Consider the following 8,257-nt stretch of genomic DNA (forward strand, 5'->3'; position numbering starts at 1 on the left):
GCATGCTTCCATTGCAGTACTCTGCTGCACATGTAAGTGCAAGAGATCCTGAAGCACTCACTTATCATGGGAAAGTACCAATGTGTTTCTTTGTTGGTTGATGGAAGAAACATCTTACAAAAACTCTCCAGATTATTGACTTTTTAAAGTTTTTCTAGGAAACGTTCTTGATGAATGCTTATTAGCCTTTGTCAGTATGTACTTCTTGCAATGTGTCTCTGTGGTGCAATTGGTTAGTGTGTAAGGCTAATAACCAAAAGGTTGGTGGTTCAATCCCACCCAGGAACGTAATTGACCTTGTGATCAGATTTTGGTGATATTTAAGTAGACAAGTCAAAATTTCAAACCCCCTCTTATTGTGTAGGGTACCTGGCCTTCTTTGATGTAATCAGAGTTAGATTTGATTCAGTGATTTTATAAAAAACAGCTAGGAAGCACAATTTAGCAGTGGGTTGCAGAGAAAAAAAATATGCTGGCAAAACAAATCCAATTGAGTGATTAAACAGCTCTTCATTTTCTGGCTTTATTTTTATGCTAACAAATTTGTTCTCTGAAAAGTGTCCACAAAGCCAAGTCTCTGATTAACACCTTTGTAGGGATGGTTTTTCACCTATTACTAAATTAAACTTGCTTCATTGGAAAGGCAGCAAGATGCATCCTCATTTCAATGTCTACTGAAATAATACAAGTTGACACCAGGAAACATTAACGCCACTGCATCCTTGCTGCTTTCTCATGTGGAAGTCTGTTTAATGCGAAAACAAGGTGATATCTAATTAGCACACAGGTAAGGAATTAAGAAAATCTTTATTTAAGGGTGAAGATGTTTCTCACAAAATCGTTGCCCCAATGCATCATTGAAATTCAAGCTGGAAAGATGATTTTAATATATCACTTGTACATTTTGTATTGCTCTTCTGGTGACAATGTAGTTTGTTTTTGTCAATTACCATTTTAATAATAGGGTAAAGAAAATTAAGTGTATTTTTGAAAGAAAACAATACTGTCAATATACTATTAAAACAAATTAAAATGGTAAAAGTTATTGTACTTTAAGTAAAAATAAAAGAGCCAAAATATCAATCCCAGTTTTGGATTACTTTAATTAAAAAAAAAAGCATACAGCAGAGGATAGTTTCAATCTGCCTACCTCTGGGTTATGAGCCCAGCATGCTTCCATTGCTGTACTCTGCTGCACATGTAAGTGCAAGAGATCCTGAAGCACTCACTCATCATGGGAAAGTACCAATGTGTTTCTTCGTTGGTTGATGGAAGAAACATCTTACAAAAACTCTCCAGATTATTGACTTTTTAAAGTTTTTCTAGGAAACGTTTTAGATGAATGCTTATTAGCCTTTGTCAGTATGCACTTTCGCAAAGTGTCTCTGTGGCACAATCAGTTAGTGTGTACGGCTATTAACTAAAAGGTTGGTGGTTAAATCCCACCCAGGGATGTAATTGATCTTGTTATCAGATTTTGGTGATCTTTAAATTGACAAGTCAAAATTTCAAACCCCCTCTTATGGTGTAGGGTACCTGGCCTTCTCTGATGTAATCAGAGTTAGATTTGATTCATTGATTTTATAAAAACAGCTAGGAAGCACAATTTAGCAGTGGTTTGCAGAGAAAAAAAATATGCTGGCAGAAAAATTCAATTGAGTGATTAAACAGCTCTTCATTTTCTGGCTTTATTTTTATGCTAACAAATTTGTTCTCTGAAAAGTGTCCACAAAGCCAAGTCTCTGATTAACACCTTTGTAAGGATGGTTTTTCACCTATTACTAAATTAAACTTGCTTCATTGGAAAGGCAGCAAGATGCATCCTCATTTCAATGTCTACTGAAATAATACAAGTTGACACCAGGAAACATTAACGCCACTGCATCCTTGCTGCTTTCTCATGTGGAAGTCTGTTTAATGCGAAAACAAGGTGATATCTAATTATCACACAGGTAAGGAATTAAGAAATCTTTATTTAAGGGTGAAGATGTTTCTCACAAAATCGTTTCCCCAATGCATCATTGAAATTCAAGCTGGAAAGATGATTTTAATATATCACTTGTACATTTTGTATTGCTCTTCTGGTGACAATGTAGTTTGTTTTTGTCAATTACCATTTTAATAATAGGGTAAAGAAAATTAAGTGGATTTTTGAAAGAAAACAATACTGTCAATATACTATTAAAACAAATTAAAATGGTAAAAGTTATTGTACTTTAAGTAAAAATAAAAGAGCCAAAATATCAATCCCAGTTTTGGATTACTTTAATTAACAAAAAAAATGCATATAGCAGAGGATAGTTTCAATCTGCCTACCTCTGGGTTATGGGCCCAGCATGCTTCCATTGCTGTACTCTGCTGCACATGTAAGTGCAAGAGATCCTGAAGCACTCACTCATCATGGGAAAGTACCAATGTGTTTCTTCGTTGGTTGATAGAAGAAACATCTTACAAAAACTCTCCAGATTATTGATTTTTTAATGTTTTTCTAGGAAACGTTCTAGATGTATGCTTATTAGCCTTTGTCAGTATGCACTTTTTGCAAAGTGTCTCTGTGGCGCAATCGGTTAGTGTGTTTGGCTATTAACCGAAAGGTTGGTGGTTCAATCCCACCTAGGGACGTAATTAAACTTGTGATCAGATTTTGGTGATATTTAAGTAGACAAGTCAAAATTTCAAACCCCCTCTTATGGTGTAGGGTACATGGCCTTCTCTGATGTAATCAGAGTTAGATTTTATTCAGTGATTTTATAAAAAAACAGCTAGGAAGCACAATTTAGCAGTGGGTTGCAGAGAAAAAAAATATGCTGGCAGAAAAATCCAATCCAGTGATTAAACAGCTCTTCATTTTCTGGCTTTATTTTTATGCTAACAAATTTGTTCTCTGAAAAGTGTCCACAAAGCCAAGTCTCTGATTAACACCTTTGTAAGGATGGTTTTTCACCTATTACTAAATTAAACTTGCTTCATTGGAAAGGCAGCAAGATGCATCCTCATTTCAATGTCTACTGAAATAATACAAGTTGATACCAGGAAACATTAACGCCACTGCTTCCTTGCTGCTTTCTCATGTGGAAGTCTGTTTAATGTGAAAACAAGGTGATATCTAATTAGCACACAGGTAAGGAATTAAGAAAATCTTTATTTAAGGGTGAAGATGTTTCTCACAAATTTGTTGACCCAATGCATCATTGAAATTCAAGCTGGAAAGATGATTTTAATATATCACTTGTACATTTTGTATTGCTCTTCTGGTGACAATGTAGTTTGTTTTTGTCAATTACCATTTTAATAATAGGGTAAAGAAAATGAAGTGGATTTTTGAAAGAAAACAATACTGTCAATATACTATTAAAACAAATTAAAATGGTAAAAGTTATTGTACTTTAAGTAAAAATAAAAGAGCCAAAATATCAATCCCAGTTTTGGATTACTTTAATTAACAAAAAAAAAATGCATATAGCAGAGGATAGTTTCAATCTGCCTACCTCTGGGTTATGGGCCCAGCATGCTTCCATTGCTGTACTCTGCTGCACATGTAAGTGCAAGAGATCCTGAATCACTCATTCATCATGGGAAAGTACCAATGTGTTTCTTCGTTGGTTGATAGAAGAAACATCTTACAAAAACGCTCCAGATTATTGACTTTTTTAAGTTTTTCTAGGAAACGTTTTAGATGAATGCTTATTAGCATTTGTCAGTATGTACTTTTGAAAAGTGTCTCTGTGGCGCAATCAGTTAGTGTGTACGGCTATTAACCAAAAGGTTGGTGGTTCAATCCCACCCAGGGACGTAATTGACCTTGTTATCAGATTTTGGTGATCTTTAAGTAGACAAGTCAAATTTCATACCCCCTGTTATGGTGTAGGGTACCTGGCCTTCTCTGATGTAATCAGAGTTAGATTTGATTCAGTGATTTTATAAAAACAGCTAGGAAGCACAATTTAGCAGTGGGTTGCAGAGAAAAAGAAATATGCTGGCAAAAAAATCAAATTGCGTGATTCAACAGCTCTTCATTTTCTGGCTTTATTTTTATGCTAACAAATTTGTTCTCTGAAAAGTGTCCACAAAGCCAAGTCTCTGATTAACACCTTTGTAGGGATGGTTTTTCACCTATTACTAAATTAAACTTGCTTCATTGGAAAGGCAGCAAGATGTATCCTCATTTCAATGTCTACTGAAATAATACAGGTTGACACCAGGAAACATTAACGCCACTGCATCCTTGCTGCTTTCTCATGTGGAAGTCTGTTTAATGTGAAAACAAGGTGATATCTAATTAGCACACAGGTAAGGAATTAAGAAAATCTTTATTTAAGGGTGAAGATGTTTTCTCACAAAATCGTTGCCCCAATGCATCATTGAAATTCAAGCTGGAAAGATGATTTTAAAATATCACTTGTACATTTTGTATTGCTCTTCTGGTGACAATGTAGTTTGTTTTTGTCAATTACCATTTTAATAATAGGGTAAAGAAAATGAAGTGGATTTTTGAAAGAAAACAATACTGTCAATATACTATTAAAACAAATTAAAATGGTAAAAGTTATTGTACTTTAAGTAAAAATAAAAGACAAAATATCAGTCCCAGTTTTGGATTACTTTAATTAACAAAAAAAAATGCATATAGCAGAGGATAGTTTCAATCTGCCTACCTCTGGGTTATGGGCTCAGCATGCTTCCATTGCAGTACTCTGCTGCACATGTAAGTGCAAGAGATCCTGAAGCACTCACTCATCATGGGAAAGTACCAATGTGTTTCTTCATTGGTTGATGGAAGAAACATCTTACAAAAACTCTCCAGATTATTGACTTTTTAAAGTTTTTCTAGGAAACGTTTTAGATGAATGCTTATTAGCCTTTGTCAGTAAGGACTTTTGCAAAGTGTCTCTGTGGCGCAATCAGTTAGTATGTACGGCTATTTACCATAAGGTTGGTGGTTCAATCCCACCCAGGGACCTAATTTCCCTTGTTATCAGATTTTGGTGATCTTTAAGTAGACAAGTCAAAATTTCAAACCCCTTGTTACGGTGTAGAGTACCTGGCCTTCTCTGATGTAATCAGAGTTAGATTTGATTCAGTGATTTTATAAAAACAGCTAGGAAGCACAATTTAGCAGTGGGTTGCAGAGAACAAAAATATGCTGGCAGAAAAATCCAATTGAGTGATTAAACAGCTCTTCATTTTCTGGCTTTATTTTTATGCTAACAAATTTGTTCTCTGAAAAGTGTCCACAAAGCCAAGTCTCTGATTAACACCTTTGTAAGGATGGTTTTTCACCTATTACTAAATTAAACTTGCTTCATTGGAAAGGCAGCAAGATGCATCCTCATTTCAATGTCTACTGAAATAATACAAGTTGACACCAGGAAACATTAACGCCACTGCATCCTTGCTGCTTTCTCATGTGGAAGTCTGTTTAATATGAAAACAAGGTGATATCTAATTAGCACACGGGTAAGGAATTAAGAAAATCTTTATTTAAGGGTGAAGATGTTTCTCACAAAATCGTTGCCCCAATGCATCATTGAAATTCAAGCTGGAAATATGATTTTAATATATCACTTGTACATTTTGTATTGCTCTTCTGGTGACAATGTAGTTTGTTTTTGTCAATTACCATTTTAATAATAGGGTAAAGAAAATGAAGTGGATTTTTGAAAGAAAACAATACTGTCAATATACTATTAAAATAAATTAAAATGGTAAAAGTTGTTGTACTTTAAGTAAAAATAAAAGAGCCAAAATATCAATCCCAGTTTTGGATTACTTTAATTAACAAACAAAAAAATGCATATAGCAGAGGATAGTTTCAATCTGCCTACCTCTGGGTTATGGGCCCAGCATGCTTCCATTGCTGTACTCTGCTGCACATGTAAGTGCAAGAGATCCTGAAGCACTCACTCATCATGGGAAAGTACCAATGTGTTTCTTCGTTGGTTGATGGAAGAAACATCTTACAAAAACTCTCCAGATTATTGACTTTTTAAAGTTTTTCTAGGAAACGTTTTAGATGAATGCTTATTAGCCTTTGTCAGTATGTACTTTTGCAAAGTGTCTCTGTGGCGCAATCAGTTAGTATGTACGGCTATTAACCAAAAGGTTGGTGGTTCAATCCCACCCAGGGACCTAATTGACCTTGTTATCAGATTTTGGTGATCTTTAAGTAGACAAGTCAAAATTTCAAACCCCCTGTTATGGTGTAGGGTACCTGGCCTTCTCTGATGTAATCAGAGTTAGATTTGATTCAGTGATTTTATAAAAACAGCTAGGAAGCACAATTTAGCAGTGGTTTGCAGAGAAAAAAAATATGCTGGCAGAAAAATCCAATTGAGTGATTAAACAGCTCTTTATTTTCTGGCTTTATTTTTATGCTAACAAATTTGTTCTCTGAAAAGTGTCCACAAAGCCAAGTCTCTGATTAACACCTTTGTAAGGATGGTTTTTCACCTATTACTAAATTAAACTTGCTTCATTGGAAAGGCAGCAAGATGCATCCTCATTTCAATGTCTACTGAAATAATACAGGTTGACACCAGGAAACATTAACGCCACTGCATCCTTGCTGCTTTCTCATGTGGAAGTCTGTTTAATGTGAAAACAAGGTGATATCTAATTAGCACACAGGTAAGGAATTAAGAAAATCTTTATTTAAGGGTGAAGATGTTTCTCACAAAATCGTTGCCCCAATGCATCATTGAAATTCAAGCTGGAAAGATGATTTTAATATATCACTTGTACATTTTGTATTGCTCTTCTGGTGACAATGTAGTTTGTTTTTGTCAATTACCATTTTAATAATAGGGTAAAGAAAATGAAGTGGATTTTTGAAAGAAAACAATACTGTCAATATACTATTAAAACAAATTAAAATGGTAAAAGTTATTGTACTTTAAGTAAAAATAAAAGAGCCAAAATATCAATCCCAGTTTTGGATTACTTTAATTAACAAAAAAAATGCATATAGCAGAGGATAGTTTCAATCTGCCTACCTCTGGGTTATGGGCCCAGCATGCTTCCATTGCTGTACTCTGCTGCACATGTAAGTGCAAGAGATCCTGAAGCACTCACTCATCATGGGAAAGTACCAATGTGTTTCTTCGTTGGTTGATAGAAGAAACATCTTACAAAAACTCTCCAGATTATTGATTTTTTAATGTTTTTCTAGGAAACGTTCTAGATGTATGCTTATTAGCCTTTGTCAGTATGCACTTTTTGCAAAGTGTCTCTGTGGCGCAATCGGTTAGTGTGTTTGGCTATTAACCGAAAGGTTGGTGGTTCAATCCCACCTAGGGACGTAATTAAACTTGTGATCAGATTTTGGTGATATTTAAGTAGACAAGTCAAAATTTCAAACCCCCTCTTATGGTGTAGGGTACATGGCCTTCTCTGATGTAATCAGAGTTAGATTTTATTCAGTGATTTTATAAAAAAACAGCTAGGAAGCACAATTTAGCAGTGGGTTGCAGAGAAAAAAAATATGCTGGCAGAAAAATCCAATCCAGTGATTAAACAGCTCTTCATTTTCTGGCTTTATTTTTATGCTAACAAATTTGTTCTCTGAAAAGTGTCCACAAAGCCAAGTCTCTGATTAACACCTTTGTAAGGATGGTTTTTCACCTATTACTAAATTAAACTTGCTTCATTGGAAAGGCAGCAAGATGCATCCTCATTTCAATGTCTACTGAAATAATACAAGTTGATACCAGGAAACATTAACGCCACTGCTTCCTTGCTGCTTTCTCATGTGGAAGTCTGTTTAATGTGAAAACAAGGTGATATCTAATTAGCACACAGGTAAGGAATTAAGAAAATCTTTATTTAAGGGTGAAGATGTTTCTCACAAAATCGTTGCCCCAATGCATCATTGAAATTCAAGCTGGAAATATGATTTTAATATATCACTTGTACATTTTGTATTGCTCTTCTGGTGACAATGTAGTTTGTTTTTGTCAATTACCATTTTAATAATAGGGTAAAGAAAATGAAGTGGATTTTTGAAAGAAAACAATACTGTCAATATACTATTAAAATAAATTAAAATGGTAAAAGTTGTTGTACTTTAAGTAAAAATAAAAGAGCCAAAATATCAATCCCAGTTTTGGATTACTTTAATTAACAAACAAAAAAATGCATATAGCAGAGGATAGTTTCAATCTGCCTACCTCTGGGTTATGGGCCCAGCATGCTTCCATTGCTGTACTCTGCTGCACATGTAAGTGCAAGAGATCCTGAAGCACTCACTCATCATGGGAAA

Source organism: Pseudophryne corroboree, unplaced genomic scaffold (genome assembly GCF_028390025.1).
Source record: "Pseudophryne corroboree isolate aPseCor3 unplaced genomic scaffold, aPseCor3.hap2 scaffold_1032, whole genome shotgun sequence".
NCBI classification, from domain to species: Eukaryota; Metazoa; Chordata; class Amphibia; order Anura; family Myobatrachidae; genus Pseudophryne; species Pseudophryne corroboree.